The sequence below is a fragment of the Phalacrocorax aristotelis genome, chromosome Z (genome assembly GCF_949628215.1).
Source record: "Phalacrocorax aristotelis chromosome Z, bGulAri2.1, whole genome shotgun sequence".
NCBI classification, from domain to species: Eukaryota; Metazoa; Chordata; class Aves; order Suliformes; family Phalacrocoracidae; genus Phalacrocorax; species Phalacrocorax aristotelis.
In genome coordinates this window covers 69,554,868-69,579,934 of record NC_134311.1, presented here as the reverse complement: position 1 = coordinate 69,579,934, position 25,067 = coordinate 69,554,868, and the positions used below count along the sequence as shown (strand labels likewise).

Here is a 25,067-nt window from a genome sequence, read left to right as displayed (position 1 = left end):
TATCCCACTTCTATGGCTTTGTTTCCTCTTTACTTTTTCCTGTGGTCAGTGTAGCCTTCTTAACTTTCTCTGGAGCAGGAAAAAACGCAGCAACACTGTATTCCTCCAGCTGCTGTATTCAAACTTAAAAGGACAGACAAATTTAAAACCCTTTTGAAACACTCCAAGGTCTTACAGTTTTCCTGGACTGTTGGGAAAGCCAGTACGAGGGTAACGACAAGACGGAAATCATATGAATGGAAGAAAAGTATTCTCAAAAAATAAGCAACCATAAGCCTTATGTACTAGGAGCCCAAAGGCAGCTTGGTGAGATCTCCACACAATGTGCTTCAAAGTCTCCTCTACTAGATACCTTCTGCCTCCACTCTGATTATCACAGGCCCAATGCCTATACAGAGGCTAGAGCAGGAAATTTGTAGATGTGGCTTTCTTCCTGCTGCTCAAGGAATCAAAGCACCATCACCAGTCTTTGCCCATTTCTTTTCATTCCACAGGATTCAATCTTCCCTGGATATTCTGAAAGTCTTGGTTGACTCAGTCGGCGAGGCATGCGGCGGCAGCAACGGTACGTCCTGCGACTGGGCGCTAGATTGGGGTAGAAAAGGGGGTTTCCTGTGCCAGGGAACCCGATAACGAGCCCGGTGGGGCCCTCGCGCCAAAACCAACCGGCTGCTCTCGCGAGCGAGGCAGACGGGGCTTGAGCGTTGCTGGGGCAACGGCAGGAGATTTAAACGGGCCCCATGGGAGCGCGAGCGACCAGGCGCGTGGTGACCCGGACGGGCAGGCAGGGCGTGGCGCGGCAGTTCGCGCAGGCAGGGCGAGCAGGCAGCTGGCGAGCTCTCCTCGTGGTCTGCGCTCTCCCGGAAAAGACTTAGCCATGGTCTCTGCTCGGACAAGAGCCATCGCCAGGAGGTATGTGGCGATGCAGACAGAACTCCCGCTAAAGCATGCAGCCACCCAGGTCTCTGGCTGCGGGGAGTGCCAAAGCCTTGCTCCAGTCATGGAGGGCTCCCGAGACAGGACCTGTGTGAGGTGCGAGCAGGTGGAGGATCTGCTCAGCATGGTGGCAGAGCTGAAAGAAGTTGCAAGACTAAGGAGTATCAGGGAATGCGAGAGGGAGATAGGCTGGTGGAGCCATTCCCTACCATCCCGGAGACGAACGCACCAGATAGAAGCATCAAGAGAAGGAGTGGCTTCCCTGCCCTTGTGCCGCCAGGCAGAGGGAGGGGACCCAAGAGACGGAAGATGGATGCGGATCCCTGCTCGGCGCAGTAAGCGAATCCTTTCCCGGCTGACTTCGCCCCCCTGCCCCAGGTGCCCTTACACAATAGGTATGAGGCTCTGGAACCCCAGAGCCAGGAGGATGAAGATACAGACAGTGATCCACCCAAGGGGTTGACTAGGGGGAACCAGTCAGCCCCACACATTACAACGGACACTGGTAAGAAAAAAAGAAGGGTAATTGTCGTAGGTGACTCCCTTCTGAGGGGAACAGAGAGCCCGCTATGCCAACCAGACCCATCCCATAGGGAGGTCTGCTGCTTCCCTTGGGCAAGGATAAGAGCATTACCAGGAAGCTCCCTAGGCTAGTAAAAGGATCTGATTATTATCTGCTAGTGGTTGTTCAGGTCAGCAGTGATGAGGTAGCTGAGAGAGGTGCAAAAACAGTCAAAAGGGACTTCAGAGAGCTGGGGCGATTGCTTTGAAGGGTCACGAGCACAGGTAGAGTTTTCCTCTGTTCCATCGGTAGCTGGGAGACATATGGAAAGGAACAGGAATTCCCATCTCATTAACGCGTGGCTCAGAGGCTGGTGCCAGCGGTGGAATTCTGGGTTTATTGATCAAGGGGCAGTTTACATGGCACCAGACCTGCTGGAGACAGATGGGGTTCACCTGTCGCAAAGGGGGAAAAGGATTCTGGCTCAGGAGTTAGCCGGCCTCACTGAGAGAGCATTAAACTAGATAGGAAGGGGGAAGGGGATAAAACGAGGCTTGCTAGGAATGAGCCTAGGGGTGGCATGCCTGTTTTGGAAAAGAGATCAACAGATCAACTGAAGTGCATTTATACCAACACACGCAGCATGGGCAATCAACAGGAGGAGCTAGAAGCCACTGCGTGCTAGGGAAACTATGATGTGGTCACCATCACGGAAACATGGTGGGATGACTCGCACAACTGGAGCACTGCAACGGATGGCTACAAGCACTTTAGAAGGGACAGGCAAGGCAGGAGAGCTGGAGCCGTAGCCTTGTATCTTAGAGAGTTTTAACTGTCTAGAACTCAATGACGGTAATGGTAAGGTTGAGTCCTTATGGGTAAGGGTCAGGGGAAGGCCAATAAGGCAGACATCCTGGTGGGAGTCTGTTATGGACCACCCAACCAGGATGAGGAGACAGATGAAGTACTCTACAAGCAGTTGGCTGAAGTCTCACAATCTCTAGCCCTTGTTCTCGTGGGAGACTTCAACTTACCAGATATCTGCTGGAAAGACAATGCAGCAGAGAGAAAGCAGTCTCGGAGGTTCCTGGAGTGTGTGGGAGATAACTTCCTGATGCAGCTGGTAAGCGAGCCAAGCAGGGGAGGTGCCCCGCTGGACCTGCTCTTTGCGAACAGAGAAGGCCTGGTGGGTGATGTGGTGGTTGAGGCTGTCTTGGGCTCAGCGACCATGACATGATAGAGTTCTCAATTCTTGGAGAAGTAAGAAAAGGGTCAGCAAAACTGCTACCCTGAACTTCAGAAGGGCAGGCTTTGGATTGTTAAGGCGTCTGGTTAACAGACTCCCTTGGGAGGCAGTCCTGAAGGGCAAAGGAGTCCAGGAAGGCTGGGTGTTATTAAAGAAGGAAGTCTCAAAGGCGCAGGAGCAGGCCGTCCCCATGTGCCATAAGTTGAGCAGGCGGGGGAGAAGACCGGCTTGGCTGAATAGGGAGCTTTGGCTGGAACTCAGGAAAAAAAGGAGAGCTTACCACCTTTAGAGGAAGGGGCAGGTGACTCAGGAGGACTACAAGGGTGTTGTGAGGTTATGCAGGGAAAAGATTAGGAAGGCGAAGGCCCAGCTGGAACTTAGACTGGCCGCCACCATTAAAGATAACAACAAATGTGTTTATAAATACATCAGTGACAAAAGGAGGGCCAGGGAGAATCTCCCTCCTTTGTTGGATGCGGAAGGTAACCTTGCCAGGAAAGATGAGGAGAAGGCTGAGGTACTTAATGCTTTCTTTGCCTCAGTCTTTAATAGTCAGACTGGTCATCCTCGGGGTTGTCAGGCCCCTGGGCTGGGAGATGGAGATAGTATGCAGAATGAAGTCCCAGTTGCTGTAGAGGTGGCAGTCACCAACCTGCTCCTTCACCTGGATGTTCACAAGTGCATGGGGCCGGATGGGATCCACCCGAGGGTACTGAGGGAGCCGGCAGAAAGGCTTGCAAAGCCACTCTCCATCATTTATCAGCAGTCCTGGTCAACCGGGGAGGTCCCAGATGACTGGAAACTAGCAAATATGATGCCCCTCTACAAGAAGGGTTGGAAGGAGGATCCGGGGAACTACAGGCCTGTCAGTCTGACCTCGGTGCCGGGAAAGGTCATGGAGCAGATCATCTTGAATACCATTACGCAGCACATGCGGGACACCCAGGGAATTGGGCTCAGCCAGCATGGGTTTATGAAAGGGAGGTCCTGCCTCACTAACCTGGTCTCCTTCTATGATAAGGTGACCTGCTTAATGGATGAGGGGAAGGCTGTGGACATTGTCTACTTGGACTTTAGTAAGGTCTTTGACACTGTCTCCCACAGCATCCTCCTGGAGAAGCTAGCAGCTGACGACTTCGACAAGTGCACTCTGTGCTGGGTTAAAAACTGGCTGGACAGCTAAACCCAGAGAGCGGTGGTGAATGGAGTCACACCCAGTTGGTGGCCGGTCACGAGCGGTGTTCCCCAGGGCTCAGTGCTGGGGCCGGTCCTGTTCAATATCTCCATTCATGATTGGGATGAGGGGATTGAGTGCACCCTCACCAGTTTGCAGATGACACCAAGCTGGGTGGAAGTGTCGATCTGCTGGAGGGCAGGAAGGCCCTACAGAGGGACCTGGACAGGCTGGATCGTTTGGCCAGAGCAAACGATATGAGATGCAACAAGGATAAATGATGGGTCCTGCACTTGGGTCACAACAACCCCATGCAACGCTACAGGCCTGGGGAGGAGTGGCTGGAGAGCTGCCTGGAGGAAAAGGACCTGGGGGTGTTGGTTGACAGCCGGCTGAACATGAGCCAGCAGTGTGCCCAGGCAGCCAAGAAGGCCAATGGCACCCTGGCTTGTATCAGCAATAGTGTGGCCAGCAGGAGCAGGGAGGTGATCGTGCCCCTGTACTCGGCACTGGTGAGGCCGCACCTCAACTGCTGTGTTCAGTTTTGGGCCCCTCACTACAAGAAGAACATTGAGATGCTGGAGCGTGTCCAAAGACGGGCAATGAAGTTGGTGAAGGGTGTGGAGAACAAACCTTATGAGGAGCGGCTGAGGGAGCTGGGGTTGTTTAGTCTGGAGAAGAGGAGGCTGAGGGGAGACCTTATCGCTCTCTACAACTACCTGAAAGGAGGTTGTAGAGAGGTGGGGGTCGGACCCTTCTCCCTAGTAACAAGCGACAGGATGAGAGGAAACGGCCTCAGACTGCACCAGGGGAAGTTTAGGTTGGACATTAGAAAAAGCTTCTTCATCGAAAGGGTTGTCAAATATTGGAACCAGCTGCCCAGGGAGGTGGTGGAGTCTCCATCCCTGGAGGTATTTAAAAGGAGGGTAGACGTGGTGCTTGAGGGTATGGTTTAGTGGTGGACTTGGCAGTGATAGGTTAGCGGTTGGACCCGATAATCTTAAGGGTCTTTTCCAACCTCAATGATTCTATGATTTTATGATTTGACCTTCTTTTCCTGTTGTGTTTTGTAACACAGCTGGAACCAGGAAGAACTAACCATCTTCACGGCAGACCCTGACTTTATTGTGCAGGCTGATTAGTCACTGGTCTTTGTGTCAAAGTTGCATCTGTAAGAAGAAAGGCCAGGCAATCATACAAAAAATGAGTATATTAGTAATGACCTCGTTTCCCAAGTCCCCCAGCAATTTTTGCATGTTAAAATTCAGCTCTTCATCCAAGGTGTATGGAGCAGAAGAAAAAAAAGAAAAATTCACCGTATTTTATACTGCACATGCACACACAGAGATGGCAGTAAAAGTTGTTCAGTGAGCCAGCAAGCACTGGCTACTACAGAACCTGGCTTCAGACATTCCCATTGATATTTTTTTATTATTGTTTTCTTAACATTATAATTTTTTAGTATGGAATAACTATTTTCAGTCTTACAGCTTTTTGCTATAATGACTCTACCCCAAGCCATTCCTGTTCCAATACAGCCACAACACTCCCAACCAGCTGGTATTCTGTGGACAACATTAGTGAAGTTCAGAAATACAACTATACCATCCCACCCACCTGACGTAGAAATCCTGCCAGTCTTCCTCTAGATCCAGGATGAAACTAGGAGTTTCAGGCCTCTTAGCCTCTTCAGTAACTGCTCGTCTGCACTAGTTCATGTACTGTTCTTGTCACTGTCATTGTAGCACCTTCCAGGAACATGTGTGGCTACTTGACTCACATCTACTGCATATGCTTCATTCTTTACATTAAGAGATAACTGAATACAGACAGAAACACAGTTAGCAGCACCATCCTTCTCTGTGTTTTGATTACTACCTTCCTGTTTCTCTCCTCTTTGTTACGTGAGGCAAGGTCCAAGAGGGGCCTCCTGCACTTCATGCAAAAAAAAGTGGAAGTTTTGTATGTCCCTTAGTTTCTGGAAGAGCCCATGTCTGTGTGTGAAATGTACCCTGATGAAAACTACCTCAAGGCATGTGTAACTTCTACATAATATCTTTAACAGTTGTTCTTTAAAAGAAGTTGATAACAGCCAGGACTTTTGTATTTGTTGGCTACAGACTGCTGAATCTTGGGAATATAAAGGCTGCTCCCACACTTGACATCCAACCTGCAGTCACTGTGGAGCACAAAGAAGTCTGAGGACCTGTTTTACCAAGGAGACACTCTAAACTTTGCAGAGTATCATCAATTCACAGTTCAACTTGCCACAACAGCTCCTGACACCTTGGGACTATGAGAAAATCTTTACTTAGTGAAAAGCAACTAAGCCTGTAGAGTAGCAAGTCTAAGATGGAACTAAAACTGCTGCCGGCTCAGAATAAAACAAGAAGAACCCTAGGTGTATTTTCAGGTTATGCAGAACTCTTCGTGGTTGGCTTGGCAATACTGCTGGGCACACCCACACAACCATTTCAGGCATTAACACCATAGCGTGTCCCCACAAACAACTAATGGAATGGCATGGAAATACATAAACCAGCTTTGTCACCGAAGAGCGTGCAAGTGTACCCATCAGCCTGCTGACTGAGCATTTCTGAACCACAAACACAGCTTGTTGCAGTTTCTCTGCTTTTAGCTCTGACCTCACAAAGACCAGTGAAAAAACCTTTTAACTTCAGCCTAAAAAGTGGTTCTTGGGACAGGAGGATGATTCCTTCACTGGTGGTGTTTCCTGCAGGGTTGAAAAGTATCAATATCATGGATTCAAGGCTGCAAGTCAGTAGGCCAGTGATCTGCATCGAACTCTTGGTTTAACCCAACAAGGCATTTGGGAACAAGGTATCCTTGGCTCTTTTCCATCCCCGCCTACTTGTTCCTGCCATCAAATTATGGCCATAAGTCCCACCACAGTGCAGTCCATGGAGGGAGGAAGGACGAGCAAACATACATCGAGCCTGTATTGCCTCTAAACTCATTGTAACATAAACCCTGAATCTTGATTTAATTTATGGAACAGACCTAACGTTCATCATGAGACTGAATGTACATCCAGCACTTGGGAATCCTCATTAAAAAACTAAGTTATAAATCATCACTGTTACACAAAACTTACTCCTGTTTTCTGTCAGTCTGCAGACTAAAGCCCAGCTCTACTTGCAGTATCTAAAAAATCCGCAAAGAAAGGCTGGGGCAACACTGTGTTACTGTTCTTACACAGAAGATCCAGCAGAACATACAGTTTTCCAAGTACTACACTTCTCGATAAGGTACCAGATTGCAAGTTGTAACAAAAAAATAATTTCCTCCAAAAGTTCTCATGGATCCTAAATTCTAATCATGAATTTATTTAAACAAAACTGCCTGTTCTGTCTGTAACAAATTCCCCAATGAAGTAAGATATTTATAAACAATCTTTCCTTTCACTTGAACTTTGTGCTATGGGAGTTTCTGAAAGAGTTCAAAATTCAGACTAAACCATCATCACTACAATACAAAATAAGAGAAACATCATTACATCCTACATGGCATTTTAATGCTACCTGCACTCTGTGCAGTAAAGAGATCTGCTTCAATGTGTTCCCTGTTACAGGACAGAGACAGTATATTGTAACCAGGCCAGATCGTCTTCGAAGGTGTCAGCCAGTGTTTTACCAAACATCCCTGAGCACTCCCTCTTCCCTGACAGTTTCTGTATATGGGTATTCTCTATCTATGTTGCTAGTCTGAAATCAGTGCATGAACTGGCCTGATTTATCTCACAGCTGAAGTTCTCATAGTGCTACAGCATGTGCAGAAAGTACGCTGAATGAGAAGACGAAAACAGAAAAAGTAAAATAATCTGAAGAGTTTCTCTGGTCTATATTACTACTCCCAGCCAGCAGTCCAAGAGGAGATAAGGGTTCTTGAGACGAGTGTCTTAAATACAGCTCTGTAAATGTGCTACAGAAATGTTTTATGCTCTCTGTTATCTGAAGTACCATAAGCCAGAGCAAATTTAGGGAGGCTCAGGAACTTAATACAGCTCTGTAAATGTGGTACAGAAATGTTTTATATCCTGTGTTAACCGAGCTACTATACACAAAAACAAATTTAGGGAGGCTCAGGAGCTGAGACCTTTCTACACAGACATTTTATGCTCATGGCTGCAAAGATAACTAAATATTTTAAAATCTGTAACATGTTACGACTTGCTCCACTTCTATTACCTGCAAACGGCTGCATTGTGTGCCTAAACGTACCAGAGATGCAAAGAAGACATGTTTAGCTCATATAAAAGATCAGTTCTGAAACCTGCATCAAAACTTTCCCCTAGTTCTAGCACCATGTAGATTTTGAGTGTCTAAAAACATCTGCCAGTTCCTCTTTTGCACTACAACAGCACCACTATTACAACAAGAAACAGAGATGATACCCTCCAGGAGAAAAGTTCTTCTCATGGCTATTCCCAGAAGTAACTGGAATATAAGTTAGGCATTTGTATATCTTCTAAATCAAATGCCTTTGTCCTTGCTTTGTTTATCCTGACACTATTTTATTTTTGACTGATTGGCTGTCAGGTAGAAACCATGACTTTCATTTCTATCCAGAACCATAAAGGAGAGCACACACAAGTTATACTCTAAATTATAAATTTAAAAAAATCCATCAATTACACAATCTATCAGTTGGAAGTATAAAAGCCCTACACATCAGCACTAGTGAATAAAATTTTCATGGTCTTAACCCTGATAAATGTGGTTCTCTCAGAAACAGTCCATCACTGTAAAAAAAAAAAATATTCATATTTCAAACGCTAATCTACTGGCAGAAATAATATTTTTTATTAATTCAATTTCCTGCTCCATCTTATAGAGAAATGTGTTGTTACAGAGAAAACTGTGTAAATTTATTAGTAAGGCCAATTATGGAAATCAGAGTGGCAAACACACCATGCCTGCCAGTGCTGCTTGCGATGAAGTGACTGTAAAAGTCTGCTCCTGGCATGGAGGTGTGATTTCCAACAGCTTCCAGAGACTTCCAGCACTGACTGAACTTGCGCTTTGCACTTTCACTTTCATCCTGCACACACAATACACCAAGAAATGAAATGCTGAGACTGACTGGAAAACGCCACTGGTCTTCACATTAAACTTACTTCAAAAATCTCAGAACGAGCAAAATTCCCTTTGCTGATCAAGTACTTCTTTAGTTTTGTTCTTTAATTCTGTTCTTTTCTGACTCACAAATATAACAGCAAGAATTTTTCATTTAAAGTCCATCAGATTTCAAGCTCTGTACGCATACAATATATGCTCTTTTTTTTTTAAGCAGTTTGTTGCATCATCCACTTTTAAGTACATTCACATGGCCTCAGAACACACAAAGGAGTGTCGTTACGAAATTCTTATCAGAAATAAGCCAGCCTTATTTATGCTCACTACATAGTTTAGTGTTTGCCACAGAAAAAAAACAACGGCAGCCAAGTTTCCCTCATTTAAACTTCTTTATGAAAAGCTACCTTGTAAAATAGTAACAGAAATGGCCAGAAAATAGGGGGTGGTGGAGTGGTAATGAGTGTATGTCTGTGTGGTGTGATGGGGCATGGGAGGATGTTAGTGTGTTTCCCTCAATGCCTATAGAGGAAAATCTAAAAATCTACCACAGAGGTTTTTTCTAAATTGTTGTTCTCCCCTCCTTCAAATCTCCCCCTTCACCCCAAAATTCTGACATATTTTGGCCAAATATGTTTCCCAGACTGTATTTGAAAGTGCTGTTACATTACTTAATGGGATTTTTAGTTCAAGTGCCTCATTATTTTGACACCAACAGCTCCCTGGACACATCACATCTCCCACACTGCATGTTGCTCACCAGGAGGACATGGTGATCCCGGGAGGCTTCTGACTCCAAGTTTTCAACCAACCTGTTTGTCAGTAGAAATCTGCATTTTCCAGTGGAAAGCAGATATTTTTCACATTTCTTTTGGTCAAAAGTTCATGGGTTTTGTCAAAATATATTTTCTGGCAGATTTTTTTCAATCAATTCCACATGGGAAGCTGAAGCCAAGTCCTGTGGGAAGGGAAGAGAGCAGCTTTAGCCTTGGCTAATGCTTTGGAATTGCAAAGTTATCCGAGACAGGAGGGGCTGGAATTAGTGAGTGTATGTCAAGAGAAAAGGAGGTCAAAAAACAATTTGAAGTCTAAAGCTACATAACCAAGTACGTTGACAATAATGCCAAAAAATAACATCTGTAGTAAGAACTCTGTAACTCTCAGAAAGCAGACAGCAGTATTTCTGACAATAGGGCAGCGATGGACTCTGAAAACATAGTGAATTTCTAGAAGTGATGTGAAAGAAAAATAAGAAGACAAGATGCTGGTTCTACCTTTAAGTACTTTGTTCCAGCTGCTTATCAAAACTGTAATACATGGTAAGAGAAATTCAGTTTGACTAAAAGAATTTTCTAATTAAAGCAACAATTATGCCATAGGAAACATCCTCTGCCAGAGAACTTCAGCCATGTATAATCAAAGCTGAACTGGTGAAGTAAATTATCGCTAATATTACACAGGCTGAGTTTATTTTCCTTTTCAGCTTATGACTTAATTGCTTTCCATGTGTATTTTTTTCCCCAAGAATCTTTCTTTTTGAGTTGTCATCTGTCCCTATCTCAGCCAGAACACAAACCCCATGACATGAGGGTCCAGGTAAAATTTTCACCTCTGTCCTCACCTAGAGCTATAAAAAATGGACCTGCCTTACCATTGCTTAGGCAAGAAAGAAGGAATTTGATTATTTGTTAGGTATTGAGCAATTTGACAAGAGACTTTTAAGAACCTTGCCCATAGAAAAATACAACATTCTAGCTATTATTATAAAGTTCTACAGAAAAAAAGCAATGCTTTCAGCAACATTTGGTGAAAAAGGTACTACAACACTGGAACACAGCCTTACAATTGTAACGTATCTTTGGTCCAAAATTAAAATAGCTTATTTTTAAGATGACAAGGTGAGTGAAAGAACAGGATGCTATTGTATCACATGATTATCTCTATATTGGGGAGACATTGCTTTGATGGGTGGACTGTTCTAGTGGATAAGGAACTGGTTATTTTTTTCCCTTTAAAAGAAAAAATACTCAGAGCAATCAAGCTATGCACACACCTCATTTGTGCAACCATTTGATCTTCTCTGGGGTACCTAAACCTACCTTCCTTCTCTTTAGTTATGTATACATACCACATTTGCTTTTGAATTACCCTAGGAGGCCTTTGGGGCACAGACTGTTTTGCTACATGCTTTAGAATGCAGCCCATTACCACCACAACCCTGTGTGAGGCATCTGGACATTGCTGCAATAAAAGAACAAATTTATTTTTCTCCTTTTCCTGACTTTCTTCAGATTGTTGGAACTGGCTGGATGGTCAAATCCAGAGGGTAGTGATCAATGGCTCAAAGTGCAGATGGAGACTGGTGACAAGTGGTGTCCCTCACAGGTCCCTACTGGGACCAGTACTGTTTAATATCTTCATCAATGACATAGACAGCAAGATCGTGTGTGCACCCTCAGCAAGTCTGCAGATGACACCAAGCTGAGTGGTGCAGTTGGCACACCAGGATGGGATGTCATCCAGGGAGACCTGGACAAGCTGGAGACACGGGCCTGTGAGAACCTCATGAGGTTCAACAAGGCCAAGTGAAAGGTCCAGCACGTGTCGAGGCAACCCTCGACATCAGTACAGGCTGGGGAATGAAGGTGTTGAGAGCAGCCCTGCCGAGAAGGACTTGGGGGTACTGGTGGATGAAAAGCTGCACATGTGCGTGCTTGCAGCCCAGAAAGCCAACCATATCCTGGGCTGCATCAAATGAAGCGTGGCCAGCAGGTCAAGGGAGGTGATTCTGCCCCTCTGCTCCGCTCTGCTGAGACCCCACCTGCAGTGCTGCGTCCAGCTCTGGAGCCCTCAGCACAAGCAGGACATGGAGCTGTTGGAGCAGGTCCAGAGGAGGCCACAAAAATGACCCGAGGGCTGGAGCACGTCTCCTGTGAGGACAGGCTGAGAGAGTTGGGGTTGTTCAGCCTGGGGAAGAGAAGGCTGCAGGGAGACCTTATGGCAGCCTTTCAGTACTCAAAGGGGGACTGTAGAAAGGATGGAGACAGACTTTTTAGCAAGGCCTGTTGTGACAGGACAAGGAGGGAGGGCTTTAAACTAAAGAAGGGTGGATTTAGACTGGATATAAGGAAAAAAAATTTACAATGAGGGTGGTGAAGCGCTGGAACAGGTTGCCCAGAGAGGTGGTGGAGGGTCCATCCCTAGAGACATCCAAGGTCAGGTTGGACGGGGCTCTGAGCTACCTGATCTAGCTGAAGATGTCCCTGCTTGCTGCAGAGGGACTGGACTAGATGACCTCTAAAAGTCCTTCCAACCCAAAGCATTCTATACTCTTCTGTCATGTTTGCTAGCTTGTATATTTTAGAAGCTGCCAGAAAACTGCTCAGAGGTATCAGAGATGCACAGAACTATGCCCTGCACACTGTGAGCTCAGAAAGTTCAACTGGACAGAAAAGAGAGGGAAAAAAATATCAATGCAAAGCCAAATTTACAGCAATGTGGACTTCTGTGGCAGAAATAAGGTAGTATAGGAGGAAGAAGTACCTCATATCCCCCAGTTCTCAGGTTCTTAACAGTAAGGCTTCAGTCCTGAATACTCTTCCTGGCTGTGGACCTACCCTCATCAAAGGAGAAAAGTCAAGTTTCTATGCTCATGTTCATCAGTTACCATACAACCACTCACAGTCCATGATCACTCAGCCAAGCGACTCAGCAGAGCTTCATTACTCCAGGTTATGGCATCAGCTTGCTGGTGACCACACTCAACTTCATTTTTTCAGTTCACTGCACTTGAGCAGGACTGATCCACTCATCTTCCCAAGTTTGGCAGAAATCCAGGATATGTTTTAATAAGATAAGGCATCAAAAACCCTCCCTTTATGAAAATGGGTAAAAGAAGCAAACATTTGAAATCCTGTGTTCATTTGCTCCTCTGCTGTGCCCCAGAAACAGTTCATTAGGCAATACTGATAGCCAGAAATAATTTCTGTGGATCTCCAACTCACTATGAGCTTTGCATCTCTTACAGAATCTGAAGCACCCTGGCAACATTCATTTTTATTCAAGGAAATTTTCTGTGAAATTAATCTCTGTGGGGATTTGAGCATGCTCACATGGAAAATACACAACTTGAAACATGTAATTTTAAAAGACATTTTTGATCATACTTCAGGTCATGGCATCCTCCACTATCAATCTTTACTGCCCATCCTAAAAACATCTATTATTTCTTCCTACCATTTTCTAATTATCCTTAGAAGAAACAGTCCAGGTATCTTAACCATACATGCACTTGTGGGTGCCTTCTTGACCATGGCTATATTTGCATTGTAGAAATATTCCACCCAACTACTTTTCTTATGATAGAAGATCCACAAATGAAAGATAACTGTGTGCCTCTGAAGCTGCTTAGAGCCTCGTTAGTCTCTCTACAGGCTTATGCTTTGCGATCTCCTGCAGTTCATGAGGAACATGAAGCTGTGTTCCCACAGCTTCTACAGCTCTGTTATCACAGTGCACAGCAACAATCAGTTCACGTTGTCCAATTCCCAGAGAGCCTTTCAGCTTCCTTCCACAGTCTCATTTTCTACTTTTTGAAATATGTCCTATTTAATTTCCTTAAGCCAGAACTGTCCTCCTTTGCTCCATTTAAGGCTTAAGCACACCATTAAATTCTAGGGTAAAAATTTAGGAGATTTAGTAATTTAATAGCCTCAAAATACAGCAAAGATGACATTTAATAGATTTTACACAGCTTCCAGTGCTGGTTATATTAAGCTGAGACAAGCCTGCGTTCACCACAGGCTGAGCATCCAGCAGGGAGATTGCATGGCACAGCTAACAATTCATTAACACAAACACAGTTTGAACCCTCGTTCTATTTACCAGTGTAATTTCCACACTGCAGCCAAAAGATAGTCTACCAAGGCTCTCTGAAGCCCAGAGCACTCCTAAGACCTGGGGCACCTTTTATCAACAATTCCTTTGTCACTCAATTGCTGACAAGTCTGTTGTGCCTTTGGAGAAGGCAATGTTGCAGTCCTTTGGGCTGTCTAGCCTGCCCAGAGCCAGTGAGGTGACACCTCACCAGCACAGGCTGAGTGGATGGTGCCTAATCTGTGCCCTGAGTGCATCCACACAGCAAGTTACACCACTCCTGAGGATATCGTGCACCCAGTTTTCTCCTGCAAAAATCAGCTAGGTCACATGGGGCATTCCACCAAGCAAGGAGTATGAAAAAGTAGTCAATATAGCCTCAAGCTCTACTTCAGGGTGAATCTAATAGCAAGTTAAATCTACATTAAAAATCAATAAACTCTGCTATCCAGCCTGAAGACACTCTTTGGTGAACAATAACACAATATTTTTCTGTGTCTTCGACTATTCCTCTTATCCATGCTTTCTCCCTCCCCCTACTCCCTTGTTTCTGTACTGGAAGTTTTAAAGGCAACATGTGCTTTAAAAAAAAAAAAAAAAAAAGAAAGAAAGGTCTGTTTCTCCAGGTGCAAGAGGCTTGGTTTGACTTTAGGCTCGAGAGTTGGACTCAAAAGTTTTGACTTCATTTGGGATCCAAAACCAACTTGGCAAGTGTCACTGTTCTGAGACAAAACAAGAAGTTTGCCCCACCCTTCCAAAAATGAACTTTAGTTTGGAAGAATAGGGAAGATCAACTGCTGTTTATTCCTGGAAAATACTCTTGGAACATCTAATTCATATCTTTCTCATTAAACTTGTTCAGAAAGCACTGTATCAGGGGTCTTACATCGTACAAAGAGGGTTTTTTCCATCTCATTAATACCAGAACAGCCCCTCATGAAAATGTGAATAAACACTGCAAAAATGGTGTACTTTCCAGCATTTGAAATGCCCTCTGAGATTTCTGATAGCAGGATGAGAAGTTCTAAAGCTTTGATCTGGACAACTGCAACCTTTTACAGTTTGTAAAGCAGATCAAAAGTTTGATGATTTAAAGCCTATGTAACACTGAACAGTAAAGACTTAAACACCAGATTGGTAAGAGGTTCCTTGCCTAAACTGTGCTTTCTATTAGCAACAAAAACACAAGCAAGAGGATCCACAGAGCAGACATGATGTCTAATACTGGAGACAGAAAGCACCATGGCTGTTTTGGTTTCCTGCTCACTTATATTTTAAAACTAATTTCAAGCTAGTGAGCATGACAATGTTAATACTGCAGAGCTCAAACTTTATTGGAGAACAAACGCAAATATTTGATCAAATGACAAGTGGCATTGTTTCTATTGACAAGTATTGTTTGTATTATTGTGACCCACAGGAACCCTAGTCAACAGTCAGAAAAGCAGAGATACAAATGATGACAGCTGCCACAACGTGTGCAGGTAGATGGAAGAAAGCACAATTATCCCATTTTCCAGTGGATGAAAGCCTGGCAGGTGCTTTACTATCCTCAAGAGCAGAGCACAGGAAGGTCACAGCCCAACTCCTTCCACTCCACAGAAATTATTTTGCTTGAAGAAACAGAAGTCTGTGGAGAAAAATAACATCAGACTGCGCTACATTGACCCATCTGCTGACGCTCTTCTCCTAGCTTCACTCTGTTCAGCCCAAAAAGCAAGCAGAGATGTTGAGAGCAGATGGCATATTTTAGGTTTGCAGTTGTGATCATAGTTATGCTGGGGTAGATGGCTTTTCTGCCTCTCTTTTCTCCAAACTCAAGAAGCCTCTGGCTGTGCATCACAGATGGGACTTCTGAATGAATTTCAGCATGCCTAGTGTAATGCCACCACGAATCATGAAAGTGTCACATCGAGACAACCTAAAAGGCAGCCTGTACTGATGCCCTCAGTTTCTTCTTCACTTACCGTTTATGCTTCCAATGCCCTTCTGAATGGTGACTTCCCCATGCTGAAGGATAACCTCAGAGCAGTGCTGCGACATGGAGTTTCAGCTCAGTGCCTACAGAAGGAATAATGGCTTCTGCTCAACAACTGCTGCTTGAAGCTTGAAACACACTGCCCACGTTTCTGTGGGTGGTATGAGAAAACAGTTGCTCCTTTTTCTCTGCACAGCCTTACAACAGGCTACGAGCCATGCTCAAGCTGCAGCTTGCTGTGCTATCACCGGGGAGGAATGAAGCGGGAACAAGTTTATCAAAACCAAATATGTTACAAAACAGGAAAATTCAGTCCCCAGTTGAGGGCTGCTGTGGCACATTACAGTATCGGTGTCAAGTAAGTGACAGTGTACACTGAAAAGGTTATTTTGCATCAAAACCAGTGGCTGTGTTGAAAAATGATTGAAAGTAACAAATGGGATGTAGAAGGAGAGCGGAGAAGAAATGCAATGAAACCATAAGAACAAGGTTCAAACCAAGTCCCAGAACTTGGGAAGACAAAGTGCAGTCTCTACTACATAGCTGATGCTCAGCACATGGCAGTCTGGGAACTAGCATGATGATACCTGGCCATCACAACAGAAGTGCTTAACTTCTGCTGGCCTGAGGCAAATCGCATGCCACTCATTTGACTTTCCCTGTTATTTCTGTCTGCTTGAGAAAGGAGAACCAAATGATTTTCTGACTGCACCTGGCACACCACCATAAATGTTTTTACAAATCTAGTATGAGACCCAGCTCCCATGCATACCAAAGCTGAAGGCTGATCAGATTCAGCATTGGGTTCAGGTCAGTTTAAGAGCATAAAGCACTTCGGTTAGCTCTGAACTTGATTTAAATCCCCACTTGAAGGCTGAATTCTGACTGAAACCCATGTCTGTTGATATGGGAGGTGCAGGGCACACACTGATACATCATCAAAATAACGTGCACATGTGAGACACTACAGCTTGCAGGCAGAAAATTAACAGTTCTCAGAGGTGCAGAGAGATGACTTATACTTTGAAATTCTAGTTGTGGGGGGGGGGGGAAAAAACACCACAAAAAAAACCAAACCACACCACTAAGAACAAAAGCCTGCAAGCCAAACACATATACTCCTCAATCTACTCACAGTCAAGTTTCAGCTGAAAACTTGGCAGGACATATACTCAGTAAGAATCAAATCAAATTTGGTACACAACCAGTAACTGAGAATATTACTTACACTAAGACTAGCATAAAATCCCTGCTAATTCCAAGCCCACCCCCACACGAAGCTAAATATGATGAAATGCCAACTACCTTCTTTAAGATGCTGAATAACTTTAAGGTCCTCCTGAAGCTGGTGGGAAATCAGCAAGTTCAATGTTCTCCAGGGCAAGGCCCTATATAACGCACACCTGAAAAGGCTGGAAAAGAGACAACATGGAGAAGCAGCAAGTGGCACAGAGAAACTAGAGCGTTTCTGCTTGTTTGATGTCTGCCCTAGCACAAGGGGTAGGGAGTTTCAAAAGAAGCTGGAGGCAACAAAAGGTTTTTTCACCCAAGACCTACTTAAGCCAAAGGAGCATTTGCCACAGAAAATTGCAAATCTGAAATGTTTTAGAGATGTTCCAGAAATGGATGGATAAATCCATGTAGGGAAGATTAGTCCCGCATTTTTAAATAGAAAAACACTACCTACATCTCAGAAACAGACAGCATGTCAAGATGTCCCTGTTACCCAGCCCTGTTCTTACACCTCTCTCCAGGCTCCGCTGTTGACAATTATCTCCTGAAAGTCAGCTGCATACTCAACAAAGCCAAGGGTCGGGCAAATTAACACCATCCACCACATGGAAATCAATCTGCTGCTCACGTGCTGCTTTTCCAGGAGCATTTTCGGCAAAAAAAGAGGATTTCTTGGCTGGGTGCTTAGTCTTCTGGTTGGTTTTGCAGCCTTTTTCGTTGCTTTTGCAGCCCTATAGGCTTGTTCTTATTGTGCCTTTCATGCTCCAGGTTACTATTTGTAGCCGTAACATCATCCCAAGATGCCTTCTGGGACTTCACAGCAGGGCATGTGCACTCCTTTCCATCTCTTTAGACTAGTCTTCTTGTCTTAGACTGACTATGAGGCAGGATGGACTTCTGGTCTGACCTTGTACTGCCATATGTCTTAACTCTTCATGAAAGCAGCAACCACCTCCTTTAAAAAGTGCCCCTTTCCAAACTGTTCTGGGGGATACACTTTTGTCTGCTCACAAAAAGAAAAAGTCTTAGTTGTGCAGCTCACCCACTGAAAATAAAGGGACAGATTTCAGTCTAAAAATGATGAACTTAGGATTTCTGTATTTGCATGTTTTGATGCACGTGTCCGTTCCTTTTGCAGAATATTTCTGAAAAAAAAATTAGGTTTTGCCTGTTGAAAAAGCTACTGTTTTTACTTAAGACTGACAAAATAATTGGTCTTTCCATCAAAATAATTCTTTGTTTGACTGCAAAGAGATTGATTTTGCTATTTCAGAAGTACAACACTTTGTAATAAAAGTGTTACATTCTGTCTCGCTTAAAAGCAGCAGTCAGCCTTTTAGGTTTGAATGTGGTATCCCATAGCACAAAAAAAGACAATATAGAGAAGAATTGGGCTATTTATATGAAAAAAATTAGCAGTAAAACATCCTTTGGAACCAGGTAGGTGAGGAAAAGTATTTTGCTATAGTAAAAGGACTCATTTTCTTTCTATAAAAGCTCTGCTGTCACCTCTTCTTTTTTGCTCACAGGTTGTTAAAGTTCTGTCTTTAAAACTGGCATGTTTCGAAATCCTCATTATGTACCTTTCAGGAATTCAGAAATTAAGAAAATCCCTTTTCACTTAAAAAAAGGCACAGATGTTCAGCATTTCTAAGAATTCAGCAGTTTGTCTCTTTAGGATGTATAGTACTTTTTATGCGAAATTGATACAGTGATACATAGGAAAATATGCAAAAGAATAAGAAAATACTTTTTGTACAGATCAGACAGATGTTGTCTGCAGATGAAACACCTTCCTGAAGACATGCGTGTAGTTCTGTAGAAAAAAAAATGTTTTACTGAAAAAGACTAGCATGATTCTTGTTAGTCTAAGAATACTGAAACTTCAAAAACTTGCTAACAATTCAAAGAAATAGAAGATAATAAAGAGTAGATTATATAGAGTCCTGACAGAACACCAATGGACTTCAGAGTTCTTTAAAAGAGAGGTGTATTTGACCTGTGAACATCTAACAAATTTCTGTGTGGTCAGGGGATCGTTTAGAAACAAATTGAGGAAGGAAGTCAGGGTCGAATCATCAATAACTCACAATTCACCCCTCACAAAGGTGAACTTAGAAAAACAGTAAGTAGAATAAGCAATTCATTCTGCTCTATTATCCAGAGTTACACATCTAAATAACAGAATTTTACCGCAGAAAACTTTACAACAGAGAGATGAGACTGTGGCTTTTTGAGAGAGATTTTCAAAACCAGGATTTTTGTACAGGATGATGCCATATCATGACACAGGCATTGAAGCATCAATAACGGAAATGCTATCATTGAAAAACAATGTTTTTGCACTAGCCAAGCAAAAGCTATTTTTGTTCCTCCCTAAAATAATTCAGAGAGTTTTCCTTGAGTTGACATGTTTCTTTGTCAGTGCTATGCCTTTTTTTCCTTCTTCCCTTCTGTGATTCTGTGAAATACATCCCTGGCTCAACCTGATGGATTTATTTGCAGCACAAATGGATCTGACAGCCTACATCTCAACAAACTATGTGCAGATTCCAAAGGCAATGAATAACCCCCTCTAGGGTCAGATGCAAAACACATGCGTTGTTCCCATCCTTTCTTTTGCTTCTTTAAAATATGCCTGACCTTACTCTATGGTCAGTACTCAACACATGGCAGCACTTACAGATTCCTAACAGGCATTCTGTAAGAGAAGGCTTTCAAGACAGGTTCTGCCACAGCTGAGCTGGAAACACAGAGGTGGTTTAGCAGAACTGGCTGTTAAAAAGCACTTTCAGCAGGCTTCTTTCCCCAGTGCTGCTGGCTGCTTTCCAGGACCTACACCACCTACTCCTAGTCCAGGATGGACCTTCTGCTTTCCTTCCACAGACTGGTTCATTCTCCCCAAAATGGTTGTTGTTTGGCAGCACATCTCTGCATTCTGCCCAATTTTATTCAAAACGTCAAGACTCACACGTGCCTTATTACAGCTTCAACAGGTCTGCCCGGTGCTGCTGAGACGGCAACAGCTGCCTTTCCACTGTGACTGTCAATCCAGTGTCCAGCTACTCTCCTCCTTAGGCTCTAGACTTCCCTATGAAGTTACTGCCCAAACTGTCCAGAGCCCTGTGTTTAGTTTCCCCACATAATCTGATTTGATTGATTTGGCACAGCCTTTGATTACCTTTCATCGAGAAGCATTGGAGAATATTTAAAGATAAGAGCCATGCACAGTTACTGAACAAGCTTTATTTTTATCTTCAGTCCCCTTAGTTTTCACAGCCTTTTCAGAAGGTTTTTTCTTTTCCATAGTTCAAGTCTCAGCAAATATTTTTTGGAGGCTCCAGGGAAGCTGTTGGGACTTTCTTGACTGCTGTCCTTAAACAATAATTCTGCTAAAAATTGCAGAAATGAAAAATTAACTCTAGCTCCAGCACTGAAAATCATGCCTAGCTCTCAGCCACAGCAATGTAAAGTGGAAAAGGCAAGCAAATGAAGGATAAGCAAAGGATACAGTTACACACAGAGTAAAATCAAGCACACATAAAACACAAAATTGTAACAAAGACCTCAGCTGGATCCCTGCAATTATAGATAAGAAGGATTGAGCAATTGTGCACTATAGCTACACTAGAACTGAGAACTCTGAGCACAGGAATTTTTAATTAATCCTCAATTTGCAACAAGCCAGCTGACCTTTGTCTCATTCTATTGGCAATGAATAAACAAAAATAAGTGAGTTTCACTAAATTTGCAGTCCTCCAAATGGGACATTTGTTAAAAATACATATCTATGTTAGCCTTTTTCGACCTCTAAATAAATAGTTTTCCTCTACAGCTATAAAACCTTTAGAAGTATCATACTCCAGCTTGCTGCAAGCATTTGTGCCTGTATATGAGAGAGAGAGACAGGGAAAGGAGTTCAGAGCATATAAACCTGTGTTAATGACCATCTGCCGTGGATCCTTCAGACATAAGGGATCCACAAAGATTTTTGGGCAATACTACATAAGGCACAACTCTGAATTATCTGTAGGAATAACTGCCAGCAAACAACAGATTCTGGCTTGCTGACACTAATACCCAGTGGCAAACTGTGCCTTGCTGGTGATCTGAATGTTTTAGGACTACCCAGAGAGTTGCTGGGATTGCCAGTTGTGTTTCAGAAAGCCAATCTATAACAGAGACAACTGCCTGAAGTTTCTCTGTTTGCACTTCTACAGTCACACTGACACTGGACATTTCTAGTCCTCCAAGAATAGCAATGTATTAGTCTCCTTTCAAACAGTAATAAGGTCTGGAAGGTAAACTTTTCCATTTATATTGCTTTATCTTGCAACATTTACTACTTTTCAAACACGGGGTTTTCATATACCCAGAAAAGCTTCATAATCCCTGTGCTGCAAGTTAAATATGATATTTTCCTGGGTAATTATCATCAGGCATCTCTACAAAGAGTGGAAGAATAAGGATTTTATCGCAGTCCCCTGCCGCCGTGGACTGGTTTCTAATAAGAAAGCCCAACCAGAAACAGAAATCTGCAAGCAAAAGTGCGAAATGCACGAGAAGTACATTTAGATTAATTTCCATCAGATCTTTATCTGAGTTCAGACCTCTCAACTTGGGCCATGGCATGCTCCTGCCAACATGTGGAATTCAGAGAACATATTTATTTAGTAAATGGCACTTCAAGTAATTTGTCAAATAATAGCATCATATATTTTACAATGTTTGGGGGAGCCCATGGAAAACTTTATGATGTTCAAAGATCCTGTTGTGAAAAAAACCCACAGTATTTTTGTTCTGCTTTTCAGGCAAGAACTGCTTTCACCACTTCTTGATAAAAATTGGATTCCTCATGGTGCCAGCCCTTCTGCCCGCATTGGCTGTCCAAGTTGTCCATTTGGACATGACGAAACAAGTGAAAAGGTGCGAGCAAAGTCAATGCTATTGTCATTGCATGTTATCTTTCCACAGGGTAAAGTCAGGAATTAAGTAACAAAGTTTGTGATTCTCCTCAACTAGCTTCGAAGGTCACATAGCACAATTCTACATGTGAGTTTACCACCCAGGAATCAACCTTAAAACACCTGCTGAGCTAGTTCTCAATTGTGGGAAAAATATTTTGGAAGGATGAGGACTGATTCTGAGGGCTGACAGCCTGATGTAGTGAAGCTGTGAAAGCCTTCACAGAAGAGGTGTAGGCATCACGGTGATCTCAGGTGCTGTTCAGGCAGGTCACCTCATGACAACAAAGATCTGATGGGGAGGCAGATCTGGACTCTTTGGTGGGAGAGACTACCACAGAAGCTCTACTGTGCTCTTCAGGCAGATATTCTGGATGCCCTTACATCTCAGGTGAACTCCCCAAATGCTTCTGGAGTCAGTGCTGTGTGGGGTATCCCAGACTGAACAGCTGTGGCATGCAAGAGGTTGACTAGAGCTGCACAGGACCTAGAAGCTCTCTGAAAGGCCAATACTTAAGCCGTGTCAGTGCAAGAAATACCCATAAACTCTTCTTTCCTTTCTTCACATTTACCCTGCTCCCAAAAATGAACTTCGCTGAATGATACAGCTGCTTTAGCAGAACTCAGCCCTTTCCCCATTAAGACACCAAAGCATCTTTGAAGATTCCAAGGGTTGAAGGGATGGGAAAGGTCAAGCCCACACAGTGCGCTGGGGAGCAGAAAGGGCTACACTGAGTCCTTGAGCTCATGTAAAGTTCTGATGCTTGTTCCCAGAAGCAAACCTAGTGAGGATTTTGCAACCTGTAGTGAATAGACAAGCCCATGGCTCACATATCGTTGTGTAGCACCTGACAGCAGCAGGATGCTTTCACAGGAAGGTCTTTTGCTTGCCACAGGCTACAATCTCCTGGCTTAATGCCACAGCACAGCAGTGACTATTGACTGGAATTAACACTACCACTTTGACAACATTATCAGTGTCTTTGATCTTATGTTTAAAACAACACACAAACATGCTGAGTTGTGCTGTCCTTTATAACTTTGTGGAAGGAGGCAGACTTCTCCAGAGGACAATTGAAAACATGGTCTACAGAAGGACCACAGATTAAGGAGGTATCTAATTTAAAATCTCAGTTAAGTACATGGTAAGACTCTAGAACAAGGTATTCAGGGTAACACTGGGTGGTAAAAAGGAACAGGAATTAGCAGGCATAGGCAGCAGAAATCAAAACTGCCACTGAACTGTTAGCATTGCCTAATTTATTCTGTATCTATAACTAGAATGAGCTGAGGTGTCTCAGCACAGCTAATGGAATAGAATAACCAAGTCCCACTCCTGAAGCCCCCTATGAATATCGAGGGCACAACTGGTAACATAAGCAGTGGATTCAAGCCATCAGGACCTAACAGTAAAGATCGAATGTTTTTCTCTGATCTTTTGAGAAACTATTAAGCCTCACAAGCATAACTTCCTTCAGCCTTCTGAGTTTGAGAACATGATTTAAGAGACACTTGACAAATTGAGATCCAATAATGACTCAAGACAGAAAAACAATTTAGCTTGCTAGAAAAAGTCCTCTGAAAGTGATTTTTTTTTTTAATACTGGATTCAGCCAATAGCCAGGAGGAAAAATAGTTTCAAGCCCTTTCATGGTAGCTTGATACACCAGTACCCAATCGTGTCCACCTATGTGGAGTACTAAATCACGAAGGTTTGAGAAAAGGACTGTCTTTGTCTACTTGAACTAGAAAGGAGCAGCTTTCCTCCCCAGATAACGACAGCTAGGCCAATCTGCCTGTGGGTAGTTTAATTAAAGACCTGTAATCTTCTGTCATTGACCAGCCATGTTTCCCCATCCCTGCTCTTCACTGATAAAACATTTGTTACCATCATGATCAGAAACATCTGCTCTCTGTCTCAGGGAAAAACACTCTTCTCTTTTAATTGGTAACATACAGAATGCAATATTGGAAATGCCTTTTTTTAAATGTAACTTACGCAAGTCAGGCTGATTTGTATTTTGGTGCAGTAATGACTAACAGTACAGAGTTAAAATAAAATCGATTGCTCACATGCTGTATTACCCAGCTGTTAGCAATGACCCAAAACAGAAGGGAATTAAAAAACACAAGGGTCACTATCTGTAGCACCACAGCAGGATAAGCAAGTATATATTTCCCACTGCCAGCTAGCTACCAGTTCAAATCCTGACCAAATACACTTACGCAGTTACTGCACAATAATTATCTTGTTTACACTCTGATTCTTGTCTAAACTATGTTTCCTGGGAGTTTAATGTAAAACTAGTAAAGTACAAAAATTTACATCAGTGGGAATTGGACTGCGGTGAATGGAACAGTGACTGACTTCCCAGGCTCCTGACAAGACTCAGAGGTTCAGTGATCCCAGGCTGAAACACAAGACACAAGCACAACTTTAAATAGCAAGACAGCAATCAGATGGCTGGTTGTGAAAGGGAAGGAACTCATGCTGCCATCAGCCCACATTATTGCAGCAAGGTGACTGCAGGTCTTCGGAAGCGTCTCTGAAGTAACTCAGAAGATTCTATTCAGCAAAGCCAACGAGCATCTATGGATTTTGTGGCTACGTATTAATTGCTTACAGAACTGCTACCAATGAAACTGTTACTTTAATCATGTAAACCAATATTTGCTTTAGTCCTACATTAGGGGACAGGCCACATATTGACTGACTTTTTAAGGAGACTTTTCGTTGTTGCTTTTACCCCTTTAGATTCCTTTCTTGCCCACCCCCGCCCCGTGTCTTGTCTCTTGCATTGTGTGATTGGCAAAGCTGGTAAAGATGAATCCCAGATGTTAAACTTATTCTGACAAGCTGAAACAAAAACACTGACACCCCCACCCCCCACAAAAAAAAAAAATATCACCCTTCCACTGCTGGGTATATTGGACCCAACGGGCTCTACCCATAATTCAGTATTTTTCAAGGCCAAAATCAAACTCCAAATGTGGCATTCATCTGACCAAAAGTAAATATACACCTCTAAGCTTTCATAATATTTTAGAACTTTAAATAATTAAAAT

General features: G+C 43.5%; 1 protein-coding gene across 3 annotated transcripts in view; it reads right to left on the bottom strand.

Annotated features, from left to right (window-relative positions):
- Positions 1 to 25,067, bottom strand: part of ADAMTS12 (ADAM metallopeptidase with thrombospondin type 1 motif 12) — a 196,397-nt gene that overhangs the window by 131,225 nt on the left and 40,105 nt on the right. The window lies entirely within an intron of this gene.